General features: G+C 43.5%; 1 long non-coding RNA gene across 2 annotated transcripts in view; it reads left to right on the forward strand.

The window, feature by feature from the left end:
- Positions 1-12,879: 12,879 nt before the first annotated feature.
- The window catches only part of LOC115030878 (uncharacterized), a 59,748-nt gene continuing 56,917 nt past the window's right edge, over positions 12,880-15,710 (forward strand). For both annotated transcript variants that reach the window (XR_003836461.2, XR_003836460.2), the window contains exon 1: positions 12,880-12,990. This is a non-coding gene — a long non-coding RNA (uncharacterized LOC115030878). The remainder of the gene's footprint in view (positions 12,991-15,710) is intronic.

Consider the following 15,710-nt stretch of genomic DNA (forward strand, 5'->3'; position numbering starts at 1 on the left):
ATATTATCTTTTATTTCTATTTTTACTCAGATGTTTTTTCTCAGCCTGTCTGGCAGATAGAGAACTTGGGATGTTGGCATCATGTCTCAGTCCAAGTCCAAAAGATCTCAGAATTAGGTGTGTGTGTGTGTGTGTGTGTGTGTGTGTGTGTGTGTGTGTGTGAGAGAGAGAGAGAGAGAGAGAGAGAGAGAGAGAGAGAGAGAGAGATGATGTTGGCATCATGTCTCAGTCCAAGTCCAAAAGATCTCAGAATTAGGTGTGTGTGTGTGTGTGTGTGTGTGTGTGTGTGTGTGTGTGTGAGAGAGAGAGAGAGAGAGAGAGAGAGAGAGAGAGAGAGAGAGAGAGAGATGATGTTGGCATCATGTCTCAGTCCAAGTCCAAAAGATCTCAGAATTAGGTGTGTGTGTGTGTGTGTGTGTGTGAGAGAGAGAGAGAGAGAGAGAGAGATGATGATGTTGGCATCATGTCTCAGTCCAAGTCCAAAAGATCTCAGAATTAGGTGTGTGTGTGTGTGTCTGTGTCTGTGTCTGTGTGTGTCTGTGTGTGTCTGTGTGTGTGTGTGTCTGTGTGTGTGTGTGTGTCTGTGTCTGTGTGTGTGTGTGTGTCTGTGTGTCTGTGTCTGTGTGTGTGTGTGTCTGTGTGTGTGTGTGATGTAACTCTGAGTTACATCAAATTACATCAAGTCTGAGGCAAAGGCTTCAGGACCCAGAGAGCTTTTCACCCAAGTTTCCAGTCAAAAGGCTAAAGAGCCTGGGGTTTCAATGTTTAGTAGTAGGAGAATAAAAGTATCTTGATGTAGGAAGCCAAGAGAGAAAGAGAGAGAGAGAGAGGTGGTCTGTGGCAGTAGGGTTGGAGAGATAGTGTTCTATACCTTCCAGAGAATGCTGCACTTTCAGTTTTGAATTAATGAGTTTATTAAGCATATTTGCAAGCAGATGTAAAAGAACAAATAGTAATAACAGAAGCAGCAGACAGACAGTTAAACATCATCAACTAGGGTGCTCACAGCATCTAGCAGAGACAACTATATAATATCCCAACAGGGAGAGCTAACAAAAGGTAACATCAGCCACCAGTGTGATAGAAACTCTTCAGCAGAAATGGACTGGGGACGCCCCACTGAAGCAGCCAGCTGGAGTTTCTGATTAAGACTCTCAGGTGCAGCAGCTTTCCCTCTGGTGAGGTTCCCAGGGAAAAGAACAGCTACAAGCAAAAGAGGTAACATCATCAAATTGGGTATGTACAGTCATCCAGCAGAAATGCCTGGGGAAGCCTTGAAATCCTCATGCTGAAGTTTCTGCTGGCAGAACAGAGCATTCTCATTACAGATGAGCTCTGCCTTCTCTTTCCCACTGTACAAGTTTTTATATTAAGGAAAAAACAATAGTAACCTTGATTGGAAATAGTTCATCTTTTAGCTATTCTGAAGGATACAATGTTTTTTTACTCTTGGGCTGTGCCTTAGTTTGCTTTCTTTTGTTTTGATAACCACCAGCAAAAGCAACTTAGTAAGTAAAGGTTTTGTGAAACATTGAGGCAAGTCGGGGTAGGAACTTAATCAAGAGCACAGGCAGGTGAACGAATGTTTCTCAGGGCTTGCTCAGCCCCCACTGACCAGCAGCACAGGGGTGGTGCCACCCACAGTGAGAATGGATCCATTCATATCTATCATTACTACCACTACCACTACCACTACCACCACTACTACTTGCCTTAACAAATATGCTCTTGGGCCACTCAGAGAGAAACAGTTCCTCAACTGAGGTTTCTCTTTCACAGGTCACTCTAGTTTGTGTCAACTGGACAAATACTAACCAGCAAAGCTCTTTTCTGTTCTGTTCTTCTCTGTCCCCTTTACAGAGTACTAGGGTGTTGCTAAAATTCCTCCTCTGGGGGAGACATAAAGCAATGTCTACTCTTCGTTCTGAAGTCCTAATGACAAATGGAGGTACGGAATCCACCAGAGTTGACTCTGGGATAACGATGAGCTTTTTGGGTTTCCTTACAGAGCCCCACCGATGGAGGCCTCACTCTATACTAGCTCCTCCCCCAGGCCACATGCAAGGTTGCTGGATGGTACCGGGTAGCTGAGTACTCAGAGAGAATCTTGTGCCATACTCTGTGTCTCTATGCAAGGGGTTGTAAAGCACCAACAAGCCCAGAACCAAGATGATGGTTCCTTGGCTTAGAGAACAGTCACTTATGACCCAGAGGGACATCCCAGGACAAGAGGTCTTAGGGGATATTTGAAATCAGCATGATATAATCTAGGACACTATCTGTAGTCAAGGAGAACACACGGACATTTGCTAATGTAATGTACACGTTGCTGGGTAGGGAGAGGAGCTAGGAGGAGGGGGTGTGATCCATTGTGAGCAAAGTTTTGTATATGGTTTGAGATAGGCCCCAGATTCATCCTTTTATTTCTTGTGGCTCTTACATTGTCTTTGTACTATATGTTGCGAATACTGTCTTGTGAAGAATAACACATAGGATTAATTTGGCATACTTTCTATATTCTTTTCTGTGTGACACTGACATTTTCATTGAGCTATCTCAATGGCCAACTTTATTATTGAAATTTTAGGGCAAAAGCTTGGGCTCTGGTATCTCCCTGATCCAGGCTAGGCTTGGCCCTCTGTTGCTATTATGTTAAATTAAAGAGGTGAGCACTGGAGAAAAGCAGAGGGAGGAGATGAATTCAATGCAGTCACCTTGGAAAGAGGAGCAGACAAAGGGGCCCAGAGACCCCAAGTCCATCTTTGGGGTAATGACATTAGCTTTTGGATTAAATAGAGGATCAATGGAACAGGGAGCAAGAGAAATTCATAATAAGGCTGTCCTGACTAAGCTCTGATTTTTCACCTCTATTCAATTTTTGCAGGGTAGTCTGAAGAAGTCCTGACCACTGGAGGGAAGTGGTTCTTAGATAATGATTAGCTCTTTTCCAAGGCGTGGCTTCACCCTCATGGATGCTCATCAATGGGAGTGGTCTTCCCTACAAGGTTCTGCAGTTCTGGGAATCCAAGATGCCGGGGAAAAGTTAAGAACAATGTGCTGTCTCTGTGCCTTCAGCCAAAGCAAAGGAGACAGAGTCAACCTGAAGGAAGAGATACTGGCTTCTCCTCCTGCTTTCCGTTACCTTGGGGACCCACATGAAGAGTTAATGCTTTTGGAAAAAGCAGTTTCAAAGTGTCCATTTCAGTGGTCCTGCTGGACAAAGGCTGCCTTAACTTTATTGGGCAGTAAGTCCTCCATCCTTTGTCAAGGTGTTTTGTGTATGCATCAGGGCATACTCTCAGTACAAGATGCTGTGTGGCTCTGCCACAGCTTTCTTTGCCTGCTTGCTCAGAGTCTCATGGACCACCAGAAGGGAGAGATGAAGATCCTCTTAAGCATCTCTTAGAGATGTCCACAGACCTGCACCTGGTTGCAGCCCTAGCAATTTCCAGGAACACCTTGTAGCCTTTGAAAGCTCCCTATGGAAATGTATTCTCAGATTTAAGTTTTTATTTTTTATTATATTTTTAATTTTTTTTTTAAAATAAATGCCCTGCGAATTGGGTTTTTCCCCGATGAGTTACCTCTGAGTTAGGCCAAATACAAAGGAGCTCTGTGAGCTTCTGACACCAATTAGTGGAAACTCCATGGAGTTTCAGGCCTGTTCTATGGTCTCCAGAGGCTGCCACGATGCTGCAGTCCACAGTGCCTGGGCCTTCTTATCTAGTGTACCTCAGCAATGGAGAGAACTGACAACACACACTCAAATCCACCGAGGTCATTGATTTTTTTTTTTTTTTTACACAGATCCAGCTACTCTTCTTGAATAAAGACTTCTTGGATCTTAATAAGTCTTTAGAATGGTTCTGAAAAATTTAAATTCCTAACTCTTTAAAAATATAATATTGTGTTCTATGCTATTTATAGGATTCCTTGAGAATTCTATACATTCTCAATACATCCTTCCAACTTCATGCCATCCTTCTTCAACTCCTTCCAGCTCCTCCACTATCTCCTTTTTTTTTCTTCCCTGTAACTTTTATTGCTGCCTCTGCATGCAAACTGGAGGCAACCTTCCAGTGGGTGTACCCCCAAAGAAAAATGACTCTCCTCCCTTAGTAACAGCTCCTTAGTGAGAGGTGAGGTCTCAGGAGACCCTTTTCTGTCATGTTGGCATCCTGACTAGCTTGGTCTTAGGAAGGACTTCTCTAGAGAACCATGACAGCTGTAGGTCCATGAGTCAATGGCCACTTTGAGGTCAGAAGACAGCACTTCACAGCATCCATAGCCATCCTTTGGCTCTTACATTCTTTTTGCCTCCTTATCTATAAAGTTCCCAGAGTCTCGGGCGGGGGCTGTTATAGATGTCCCATTCAAGGATAAGCATGAAATCATCACCAATTCTAAGTATTTTGATCAGTGACGAGTCTCTGTATTAACTGCTGTCCACTGCAAAAACAAAGTCTATGACCAAGGCTGGGAGCAAGAATCCTGTGGATATAAACTTAAATATATTTAGGAGTCAGTTTCTCAAGATGACCACTTATCAAAACAACCATAACAGGTTCCGGCTAGAACCTGGGACCTCCCACACCATGGGCTTTTGACTAGGTTTACAGTAGCAGCAATGAGTTCCCTCTGTGGAGGTCTCAGATCCAATCTGAAAGTGTCAGGTTATCCCTGTAACCTTCATAGCACGGTGGGCACATCTTGCTTGGCAGGCTGCTGTTGTAGCATGCAGAGGCCAGCACTGTGTAATCCCACTAATTGCTCACCTCTCCCAGCAGCCTGCACGTCACCTTCTGGCACTCTGAAAGCTATCCAGCAAAGAGGAAGTTTTCAGGTCAGCTCCAGATCGATTTTTCTATGTTCTGCAACCAAAATATGTGTTATCTTCAGCAATAGGGTCTTACCATCCAGTTACAGTGGGAACCCAAGAGAAATGGCAACAGCCCATGCTGTTTTGGGGCGCCTCTAGGGCCTGTTCTATAACTGGTAGGGAGGGATCCCATGTCTGTTCATTAGTTTTTTCATTAATAACCTATTTATTCTGAGAGCAGCATTGTCTACCCATGTAGGGTACCTCTGTTCAAACTCCATATATACACACATATATATACATGTATATATATATATATATATATATATATGATGTATATAATGCTCTGTAGAAAAGCACTCTTCTACAGAGAGCTGTATGTGTGTGTGTGTATATATATATATATATATAAAATACTGTTCTGGAAGTATCCCTCTCTATTTCATTTTCAGTCCATACATTTATCAATAACGAAAGTCTATGAGTGTTTACCAGATGGTTCAGCAGGTAAAGACTCTTTCTGCCAAGCAGCTTTACCTGGGTTTGATCCTAGGGACCCAGCTAATGGAAAGGGTTTCTTCCCACAAATTATTCTCTGACCTCCACATGAACACACATGGCATACACCTTCCCCCCATCAAATAAACAAAGAAAAAAGTCAATAAGAAGGCTGATGGTTAGTTTCAAATGTTAACTTGAAGGGCAAGAGAAATGGCTCAGAGGTTAGGAGTCAGGGAAACTCATGGCCCTCTGTAAGGGGGCTCCAGCTCCAAGGGTTTTGACACTCTCTTTTGGTTGCCTTGGGTATCTACACACATGTAACATTCACTCCTATGGACATACACACATATACTCATAAATAAATGTAATAAAAGTAATTACAAAGTTATGTGATGTTAAAAAGAAAACATAGTCATTATGCTACAAGCTAGAATGATCTGGGAACAGAGTTTTAACTGAGGAATCACTTTTGTCAGTTTGGCCTCTAGATATGTTCGTGAGAGAATTGTCTTAGTTGTAAATTGTGTGGGACGACCCACCATCTTCAAGATTGGCTCTTGAGCTATTTAAGGGAGAAGACAGCTAGCCAAGCACAAGCAGAGGAGGCAGAGAGAACCTATGTGTATCTCCACTCCTGACTGTGGTTGTGGTTCCCACATTGACTTCCCTGGAATTGTAATCCAAATAAGACCTTTTGACTGAGCATTTTATCATAACAACATAGAAAAAAGAACAGCTTGGGGTAGAACTCTGGCTTTCCTAGCATGTGCAAGATGCTGTGTTGCTCCCTCTCTATCCCTAGTCCAGTACCACCCAAAGAAGAGACAGAGAGAGGGAGGGGGAGAGGGAGGGTTATGGGGAGAAATGGGTTAAGAACCCAGAGGTCCGGAAGACAGAGGACAATGGTGTAGTTGTGGATGCCTGACACGAACAGTCTACACAGTGAGTTTTTGGGCTCCTGTAGTCCCAGCTGGATCTTCTTACCTGAAAGTGGGCAACCAGTTAGAACCTGGAGGAAAAGAGTGAGTCCTACCAGTCTACAGCAGTGGTTCAGTGCACAGGAGATCTGGATAAGTAGGGATGTGTTATCTTAAGTCCACGAAATTTCAGAAAAACAAACAAAAACTCCCCAACATAGCTGGGCAGTGGTGGTGTGCACACCCCAACACGTGGGAGGCAGAAGCAAGAGGATCTCTGAGTTTGAAGCCAGCCTGGTCTACAGAGTGAGTTCCAGAACAGCCAGGGCTACACAGAGAAACCCTGTCTTGAAGCCCCCCACAAAACAAAACAAAACAAAACAAAACAAAACAAAACAAAACAAAACAAAACAAAACAACAATCAGATCTTGCAATTCACTTTTGATTTATTTCATAGTAGAAATTACATCAGACTTGGAAAGTATTTGTGCAGATGTGTATTTTATGCAAACTTGCTCAGGGGTAGGGAAGACCCCTGCACTTCATGTTTTCTCTCAGCACCACCTCTCCTCTTAGGCCTCCTCACTGACAGTGGCTAAAGTGTTCCCGGGCATACCCACACCCCCACCCCAAAGAACAGCAGAAGACTGGATTTTGCATTTTTAACTTCTAAATGCTCAATTGAGAAACTCTGGACTGAGGGCCACTGAGGGCAGCTAGGGTGAATTACAAACAAGCAGTCATTTCTGACCATGGAGGTTCTTAGTCTACATCTAAGTCATTCCGTTCTCTGACATTTCCTGTTTCCCCACCAGAGTGAGATCTGTGCTGTCTGTGCTTCCAGCATTCATGTCCCAGCCCTCCACTCCTCACTGCATTCTAGCAATCCATTATGTCTGCCCAGTATTTCAGTGGTTCTCTACGGTCAGATGTTAAGGGGCAGGTTTACCATCTGTAGATCAACTGGAGTTTTTGTTGGTATGTTGGGGTGGGGAGCAGTGTGGGCACCTGCAGCATAAAGCTGATAGAAGCCACTAAACATCTGTCCACATACAGAACTGCTACCCACACCGGATGACTATCCCCTTACAAATGTCCACCATGCTGCTGGGAAATGGCTGCAGTTATAAGATGTGAGAGTGGAGATCTTGTAGCTGCATATGTAAAATACAATAAATGTAAACATACCAAGGAACAGAGTGAGACGTGTGTGCTTATTTCTTAAGACCATTTGCAAATAGCAGTCTGAGGGCTTAGCGTTTTCATTTAAATTTTTTCTTTTCTTGGTTGGTCACTGGGAAGGAAATCCAGGAGCAATCAAACAATCCATTTATTCATAAGAATAACTGTCAAAAGTACATGTATAAAGCCAAGCTGAGAGGCACTGCAGGCCAGTCAGAAAATGAAATCCATAAAACATCTCTATAGAAAGTTGCCCTCCGTCCTTCTCTTCAAGGAGTCGGCATCCCTCCTCCATCAGAACAGGCATGGCCTTCCATCAGCCAGTCCCCAGAGTAGCTTTGGGGTGTGGACCTGATTTGTTATGCTCTGTTATAGGTAGATTCTCAAGACAGTACCATGCAGACAGATATGTAGAGGGTAGAGAGGTGATAGGAAAAGTGCAAACTGGGTTTCCTGGCTTGGATAAAGCCGGCAGTGACATCCAGTAAGGGCCCTCTGCCTGATGATACTCAGACCCAATACTAAGCACCAGGTTTGGTAGTAAGAGTTTTACCTTAGATTATCTAGGAGAAGGTTGTGGGGAGTTATGGGGACATGGGATCTGACAGGTCGTAATAAGGCACCTCACTGTCTATTTCCTGTTTCTTGTAGCTGTTGATAATGTCCTTTCCTTTAAAAATAATGTCTTAGCTATCTGACAGTTTCACAGGTGGACACATTGGTAATATATATCCTTAACTCTCCCTTCCTACTCCCCGTGGCAATTCCTCAACATGTCCTCCTCATTTTCCCCCGTCTTCTCCTTTTGCTTCTTTTGTAACTTACTTGAATCCAGTTAATGCTGTCTATTGGAGTGTTTACTGATCTGGTTGGCTTGATCATGTACAGGTTACCTTGGTGTGGAGTTTTCATAAGCACAATGGCCGGGTCAAGCCCAGAACCCAGCGCTTTACAGTGTTCTTCCCCATCCTCTGGCTCTTATTTTTTTTTTATGTCACTTCTTTTGCGATGTTACCGGAGCCAGCCTGCCCATCCGCTTCCCCCCCCCCCCCGGGTGTGTGTATATGTGTGTGTGTGTATCTGTATGTGATACACATATCCCATTTACGGATGACCACTCATCCCAACAGTAACTTATCAGCACTTTGACCAGGATGAGCCTTTGTAGTAACCAACTGCTTCCAACCACAGAAACTCATTCTCTGGCCAAGGCCGAGGGAAGCACTAATGCGTAGGTATAAACATAAATACTTAGAGTGCAGCTTGACAGCACAGACATTTAACAAAGCAACACCGTGAGCATACCTCTCTCCTAACATAGACCCTTGAGGCCCTGCTCTCTTGCTTCAGGTTTGGCTCCTGGGAGACTTTTGTTTCTGCCAGGCTCTCAAGGTAATTTTAGATCAGGTAGCAGGCTTCTGTGTCTGGGCCCTGAAAGGCAGCACTCATGACAGCATTTAGAGATGGGGAAGTTGCCATCAACAGAACCACATGGTGGTGATGGAATACCTCCTCTGAGGATAGGCTCCTGTGGAGACAGGGGATTTCTGATGATAGACAGAAAAAAGGAAAGAGATGGTGACTTTCAGAAAAATCGATTGGAATTCAACTCTTGCTCACATTCTCTAGGCATTTTTGAAGGGATTTGTGAATTCAAAATGATAGTCTGAAAATTTTGTTGAATTTCTCATGAATGTTATGGCTGCTATATCTAAACATGTAATTAGTGTTAAAAACTTAGGCATTTCTACAAATTACACAAACACATATATACACACACGCATACATATATGCACACACAGGCACATATATGGGCACACACACATGTCCACACACACCCATACACACATATGCACACACAGGCACATATATGGGCACACACACATGTCCACACACCCATACACACATATGCACACACAGGCATATACATGGGCACACACACATGTCCACATGCACACATACACACACATATGCATACACAGGCACATACATGGGCATACACACATGTATGTACACACACACACACACACACAGAGTTGGAAGGAGAAGAAAATACTTTACCTTGTTGATAATAAGAAGAAAGTCTGATTCTTGGAATTTTAAGCTGTGGTGGGGGTGCATGCCTGTGATCCCATTATTCAGGAGGCCAAGGTGAGACAATCTTGAATTCCAGGCTGCACAGGAAAACGGTCCCAAAGCAAAAAAAAAAAAAAAAAAAAAAAAAAAAAAAAAAGACAAAACAACAACAAACCAGTACAGGTTGGAAATTACATTTCTGGAATTTACTCTAGAGTTTCTGATTCAGGTTTGGAAAGGCAGAAATAATTTTTAACAAGCAATTCAGAGACCCTGGAAGAAAGTGGACTAAACAAATAAATAGAGAACGCAATTTAAGGATCTAATTATCAGGGAGAAGTTATCAAAAGGCCCCTGATTGGGGTCCTCAGAGGGTTTTCAGGACTCCGAGGAGATACCTTGTCGCTTGCACAAGGGATTTCCCTACATCTGGGGCTACCATGATTCCCCAGGAGCCCAACTACCCGGCACTACCACTGGTGGGAAGCACAGGGGAATGAATGAAGCCCCAATTCACTCTCATGAAGAAAAGCTTACGTTCAAAGGCAGAGTCTTTGGCAGTCATATTTAATTATGCTTGCCGGTATCTATCTGTCCGAAACAGAAGGATCCTTTCTATAACCAGCAGACATTCTTATTTGCAATTAAGATAATTCACTCTGCTCGGTCAAAACACAGAAGGGATTTATTGAAGAGGAGAAAGAAAATATTAAAGAAAGTAAAAGTGTTCAGAGGAGCCCTAGGTGGGCCATGATGCTCTGAGGTTGAAATGCAAAGCTCTGATGGCCAGGAGTCTGCTCCAGGTTGACTTTACTATGTTGTAGGCATAGATCTACAATTTGTGCTATAGGGCTGGGTCTGGATACAAGGACCATAATGTCTTCTGCATAATGCTTTCTCTGCCATTTAAAAGATCGAGCTCATGTGGAGCCCACTGCCATACAGATCTCTGTTCTTGAAAGCTAACGTTCCAACAAGAGCATCTGTACAGGGAATCTGTCACAAGCTGTTCAGTGATACGTTGAAACTGGTGCCAATGGTGCCTAAGGGATGCTTATTAGGTTCCAGGGATTTTCAAAGCCAGTTCTTTAACTGCTAACTTAAAACAGACTATAGGAAGAGAACTTACACCATGGAAATTGGTTCTTCCTAACAGTGCAGAAAATCAATTGTGAAATATTTCACTGCGAAGAATGCTGGTTACTTTGGTCTCATGACCCTCCTAAGAAAGTGGGTTTTAAAGGGAGATTAAGTTTCTAAACATAGGACTATTGTTTAAACACCTTTTACACTAACAAAAATAAAAGTCATTTGTAGCAACATTTACCGCCTTTGTCAAAGTATCTTTTGGTACCTAGTAATACAGAGGGAGGGAGGAGCTCAAGCTTGCCTAACTTTAAGCCAGGATTTACAGCCTTGATCCCTTTGATTGCACATCCTCTCAAGCAGCTCTATCTTTCCTAAAGGACTGTTTATTAAAAGATGAAAGGGAATCAAGTTGCCTTTGAAATGCCACTGAAGGAAGGGGCCACGGGCACCCTGGCCAAGTGTACTATTCTTTCAGTAGAAGGTCCCCAGGAACTGATTCCCAGGAGGGACGTTAAGAGAATAGACTCCAAGGATAAAACAACTGTGGCAGAAACGGTCACCTAAGAAATCTGAGAGATTATGGAGTCAGAGAGAAAGAAGAAAGAGGACAGGAGGGGGGGAGGGGGAGGAGTTGTTAGAGGAAGAAGAGAGATTTAAAATGAGGGATTTAACGGACAGGTTTTAGAGAAATGGTTTTGATGTTAGCCTCTCCTCTGGGAAAGAAAGTGCACATGCTCTGGTGGGGAGACAGAACTGTCTCTAAAGATATTGGAGAGGGAGAGAGTGCAGATCCTGAATGTGTGTGTGTGTGTGTGTATGTGTGTGTGAAATTTACTTTGTCATTCATCTTAGTATTTTTTTTTTATTTTTCCTTTAGTCATTTTGTGTGCGTATTCACATCTTATATGTTGTTAAAATCCTACTGTGTATTCTGTGGACTATATTCTTCTTAATCTTAGAGAAATTATTTCTAATCATCATTTGAAATAATCCCATGACATATTCTATTATGATGGTAGCCATATATATATCCTAGACTGTCAGCTCGACAGGGTTTAGAGTTTCTATGAAAATATACCTCTGAGGATTTAGTGTGGGTTGTCCTACCTCAACTAAATGTGGGTGGCACCATTCTATAGTCTCGGGGCTTGGACCCAATAACAAGCAGAGAGGAAGCTGAGCAGTGACATTTGTCTCTCCACTTTCTGGATGTGGTTAAAATGTGACCAGCTGCTTTGAGCTCCTGCCAGCAGCCATGACTGCCCTGCCTTGATGGACGTACTGTCAGGCTGTGCTACAAAATAAACCCTTTTTTCCTTGAGTGGCCTAAGTCCTATGACAGTGATACAAGTAACTTATACAACGTGCATATATAATATACACATCTGCCATCTCTTTGTCTAATCCTTGTAAATGTGATAACCTAAGTGAGTATGTTTTTATTATTTCTGTAAGAGTCACACTGCAGAAATAAAATTAGAAAGCATTATAAAGACTATGGAGATGTCTTCCTGAGCCGATTTCTTCAATTGTCGTTCGGTTTAATGTGATGCATCCCAGACTGGCCTCCAACTTATTATGCTATTTGAGGATGAATTTGAACTTTTTGATTCTCCTGTCTCCATGACCTGAGTGCTGGGGTTACAGGATTATTATGTCCAGTTTATGCTATGTGAGGGACTGAACCCAGGGCTTTGTGCATGCCAGGCAAGCATTCTACCAGCTGACTAGGAATGAGCTTTGAAAACAGAAAGAATTGAATTGATATTCCTACCTTGCCATTTCCTACCTGCCTTATTTTGAGCCTCTAACCCGGGCTTACTCAATTGTAAGATAGGTAACTACAACTGCCTTGAAAGATTGCTCTATGGATTATGTAGGAGAATGCAGAGGAAGCTTAGCCCATGGCTGGGCCCATAGCAAGTATACAGAACACTTCATCTACCTTAGCATGTTGTCAGAGTGGCCTTTGCCCTGGGGCTAGAATGGCAAGCAGACCCAGATCCCTAGGTACAGGTGCAATCAGACAGTTACTTTACATCGTCTTTTCCTGCCCTGGCTTCTCCAACCCCCTGCTGAGGCCACTCTATGACTGCAGTGTGGAAGCATGGGAGATTTAGTCCCTGTTGTGTGACAATACTCCTGGGGAGACATGAGCAAACACCTACTCACCCGAGACACAGCAAACCAAACTACGGACCATCAAAGTCCAACTTGGCGAACCAATGAGTTTTATTTGGGTTGCAGGAATCTGGGTGAGGGGTTACTTACAAGAGCAAAAATAACTCACAGACCAAAGCTCACTCCAGCCAAGGTGACAGCTCATAAAAGTTGGAAACTTGGAGTACTCTGCACAGCCTGCAGGCAGCTCAGCAGGCTGGAGAATGTCCTTTCCAAGCTGTTCGGTAGGTCTGAGCCTCTTACAGGCAGCTCCGCTGGTCCCTGCTTCTTCCAGGTGGTGGGGCTCCTCTGAGAGTGACGCTCAACAGTTCTTACAGCTTACACTTGCTTGGGGAGGGAGTGAATCTGGTTGGTTTCATGGACATCCTGAAGCTGTTTTGTGTTGTTTACAGTCTTTTTTAAAATATATTTTTATTACATATTTTCCTCAATTACATTTCCAATGCTATCCCAAAAGTCCCCCATACCCTCCCTCCCACTCCCCTACCCACCCACTCCCACTTTTTGGCCCTGGCATTCCCCTGTACTGGGGCATATAAAGTTTGCAAGTCCAATGGGCCTCTCTTTCCAGTGATGGCCGACTAGGCCATCTTTTGATACATATGCAGCTAGAGTCAAGAGCTCCGGGGTACTGGTTAGTTCATAATGTTGTTACACCTATAGGGTTGCAGATCCCTTTAGCTCCTTGGGTACTTTCTCTAGCTCCTACATTGGGAGCCCTGTGATTCATCCAATAGCTGACTGTGAGCATCCACTTCTGTGTTTGCTAGGCCCCAGCATAGTCTCACAAGAGACAGCTATATCTGGGTCCTTTCAGCAAAATCTTGCTAGTGTATGCAATGGTGTCAGCGTTTGGAAGCTGATTATGGGGTGGATCCCTGGATATGACAGTCTCTAGATGGTCCATCCTTTCGTCACAGCTCCAAACTTTGTCTCTGTAACTCCTTCCATGGGTGTTTTGTTCCCAATTCTAAGAAGGGGCATAGTGTCCACACTTCAGTCTTCATTCTTCTTGAGTTTCATGTGTTTAGCAAATTGTATCTTATATCTTGGGTATCCTAAGTTTTGGGCTAATTTATAATAACCAGAAGCTGGAAAGAACCCAGATGCCCCTCAACAGAGGAATGGATACAGAAAATGTGGTACATTTACACAATGGAGTACTACTCAGCTATTAAAAAGAATGAATTTATGAAATTCCTAGCCAAATGGATGGACCTGGAGGGCATCATCTTGAGTGAGGTAACACAATCACAAAAGAACTCACACAATATGTATTCACTGATAAGTGGATATTAGCCCAAAACTTAGGAGTTGTTTACAGTCTCAAGTAGTTTCCCTGCAGGATGAAATGTCTCACTTCCCTGTAAACATCCTTTCTTAAAATATCCTGTTGTTTCACATGCCCCTCCTCCTATGTTATAGGAAGTTACAGACATCCTCCAAGATGGAAGACTTTCACCTCTGGAAACTGCTACCTGATATCCCTGTGAGGGCATTGAGATGTCCTGCGCTTGACCAGGGCACGGGTATCTCACTGAATGAGCCCTGCCCGGTTTCACTGTAGATTGGGTACCTCGGAGAAGCTTTTCTGAAAGGAGGGGCTGGGGATGTAATGAGCAGTGGACCATATCAGAGATCAGAGCCATATGGCATTCCAGTGTCCTGCTTCCCAGAGACAACCACCTGCCCCACACTCTTGGCTTCTTGCATCTCACTCCCTTCAAATCCATTACGAGCTGTGGGGTTTTGTTTAAGGCTTTGCTTCTGAGGTAACATGGGCTAGAATAGGAGGCCTCATACTCTGACTTCACCAAATAAAGGTATTTTCCTTTTTTCTTAGAAAAGTACTAAAAAATTATTATGGCTGTTAAGTAAATATTGCTGAGACGTGCTGTCTTTTTCCAGAAGATAGATATTTTAATAAGGGAAGAGAATAAATGACAGTTTCAAAGGCAAAGGCAACAGCTGGCTTATTTCTCTCCTTTGAGAGCTTAAGAGGCTGGTTTTGTTCTCACTCAGGGAACCTCAGCTCCATCTCTGCCTTTCCTTAGGCTTCCCATGGGTTTGGTTCATTTCCTGAGTGACTGACTGGACTGGCCTATAATTTCCCTTCTCATTACCCTCCCATTTGTGATGTCCCTCATAAAGGACAAATAACGTTACTGCCACCAGGGCTTGGCATCTCTTAATGGGTCTTACTTTCCAGAAGGTGAGTGGTCTCTCTGTGGAACCTGGGTTCCCATATGTCAGGCCAATTCTATTTCTCAGGACATTTTCGTCTACTTTTGCTCACCGTGCTGCATGTAAACCCACAGTTCTTAGCACCAACATCACCAGGAAACTTGTTAGAAACTCTTATTTGTGGGTCCAGGTCGGATCCAGTCAGTCAGAAACAAGATGTGACCTAGTGTCCTTTGATCTAAGTCAACCAGGTGCAACGGCTGATGTCTGGAATGCTCTCAGCCCCTAATGCTTCAAGAATTTCCTGCTCATCCTTCAACAGCCAATTTGGTCATCACCCTCTTTCACAGAGACTTCTCTGCTTCCATTAGACAACATTTACTTCTCCTGGGTGAACCATTCCTACCCGCCTCTTCCACGGTGAAGCATAATGTGTAGTTTCAGAATTACTGCAATTTACCTGTCCATCTCCCTGACTAGGCTGTGAAATTCTTGGGTGAATAGAGACTGTCTAAAAGGTTTTAACCTCCCCCCTCCCCTTTCTGCTGAGGATTGAACTCAGAGCTTTGTACATGACTCAGACCGCTCTTTTATTTGATGTAGAACGAGTCCACAACACCTTTACATTCATGATCCTCCTGCCTCCATCCTTTAGTGCTGAGATCATTATTATTCACTGAAATGAAGTTGGAGTTTATTAATGAAAGGTTTTATTATAAACTTAGGTATGGGCACCAAGAGAGGTGAAAAGAGATGCTTA

Source organism: Mus caroli, unplaced genomic scaffold, assembly GCF_978045245.1.
Source record: "Mus caroli unplaced genomic scaffold, Mus_caroli_1 scaffold_6, whole genome shotgun sequence".
In the NCBI taxonomy this organism is placed as follows: Eukaryota; Metazoa; Chordata; class Mammalia; order Rodentia; family Muridae; genus Mus; species Mus caroli.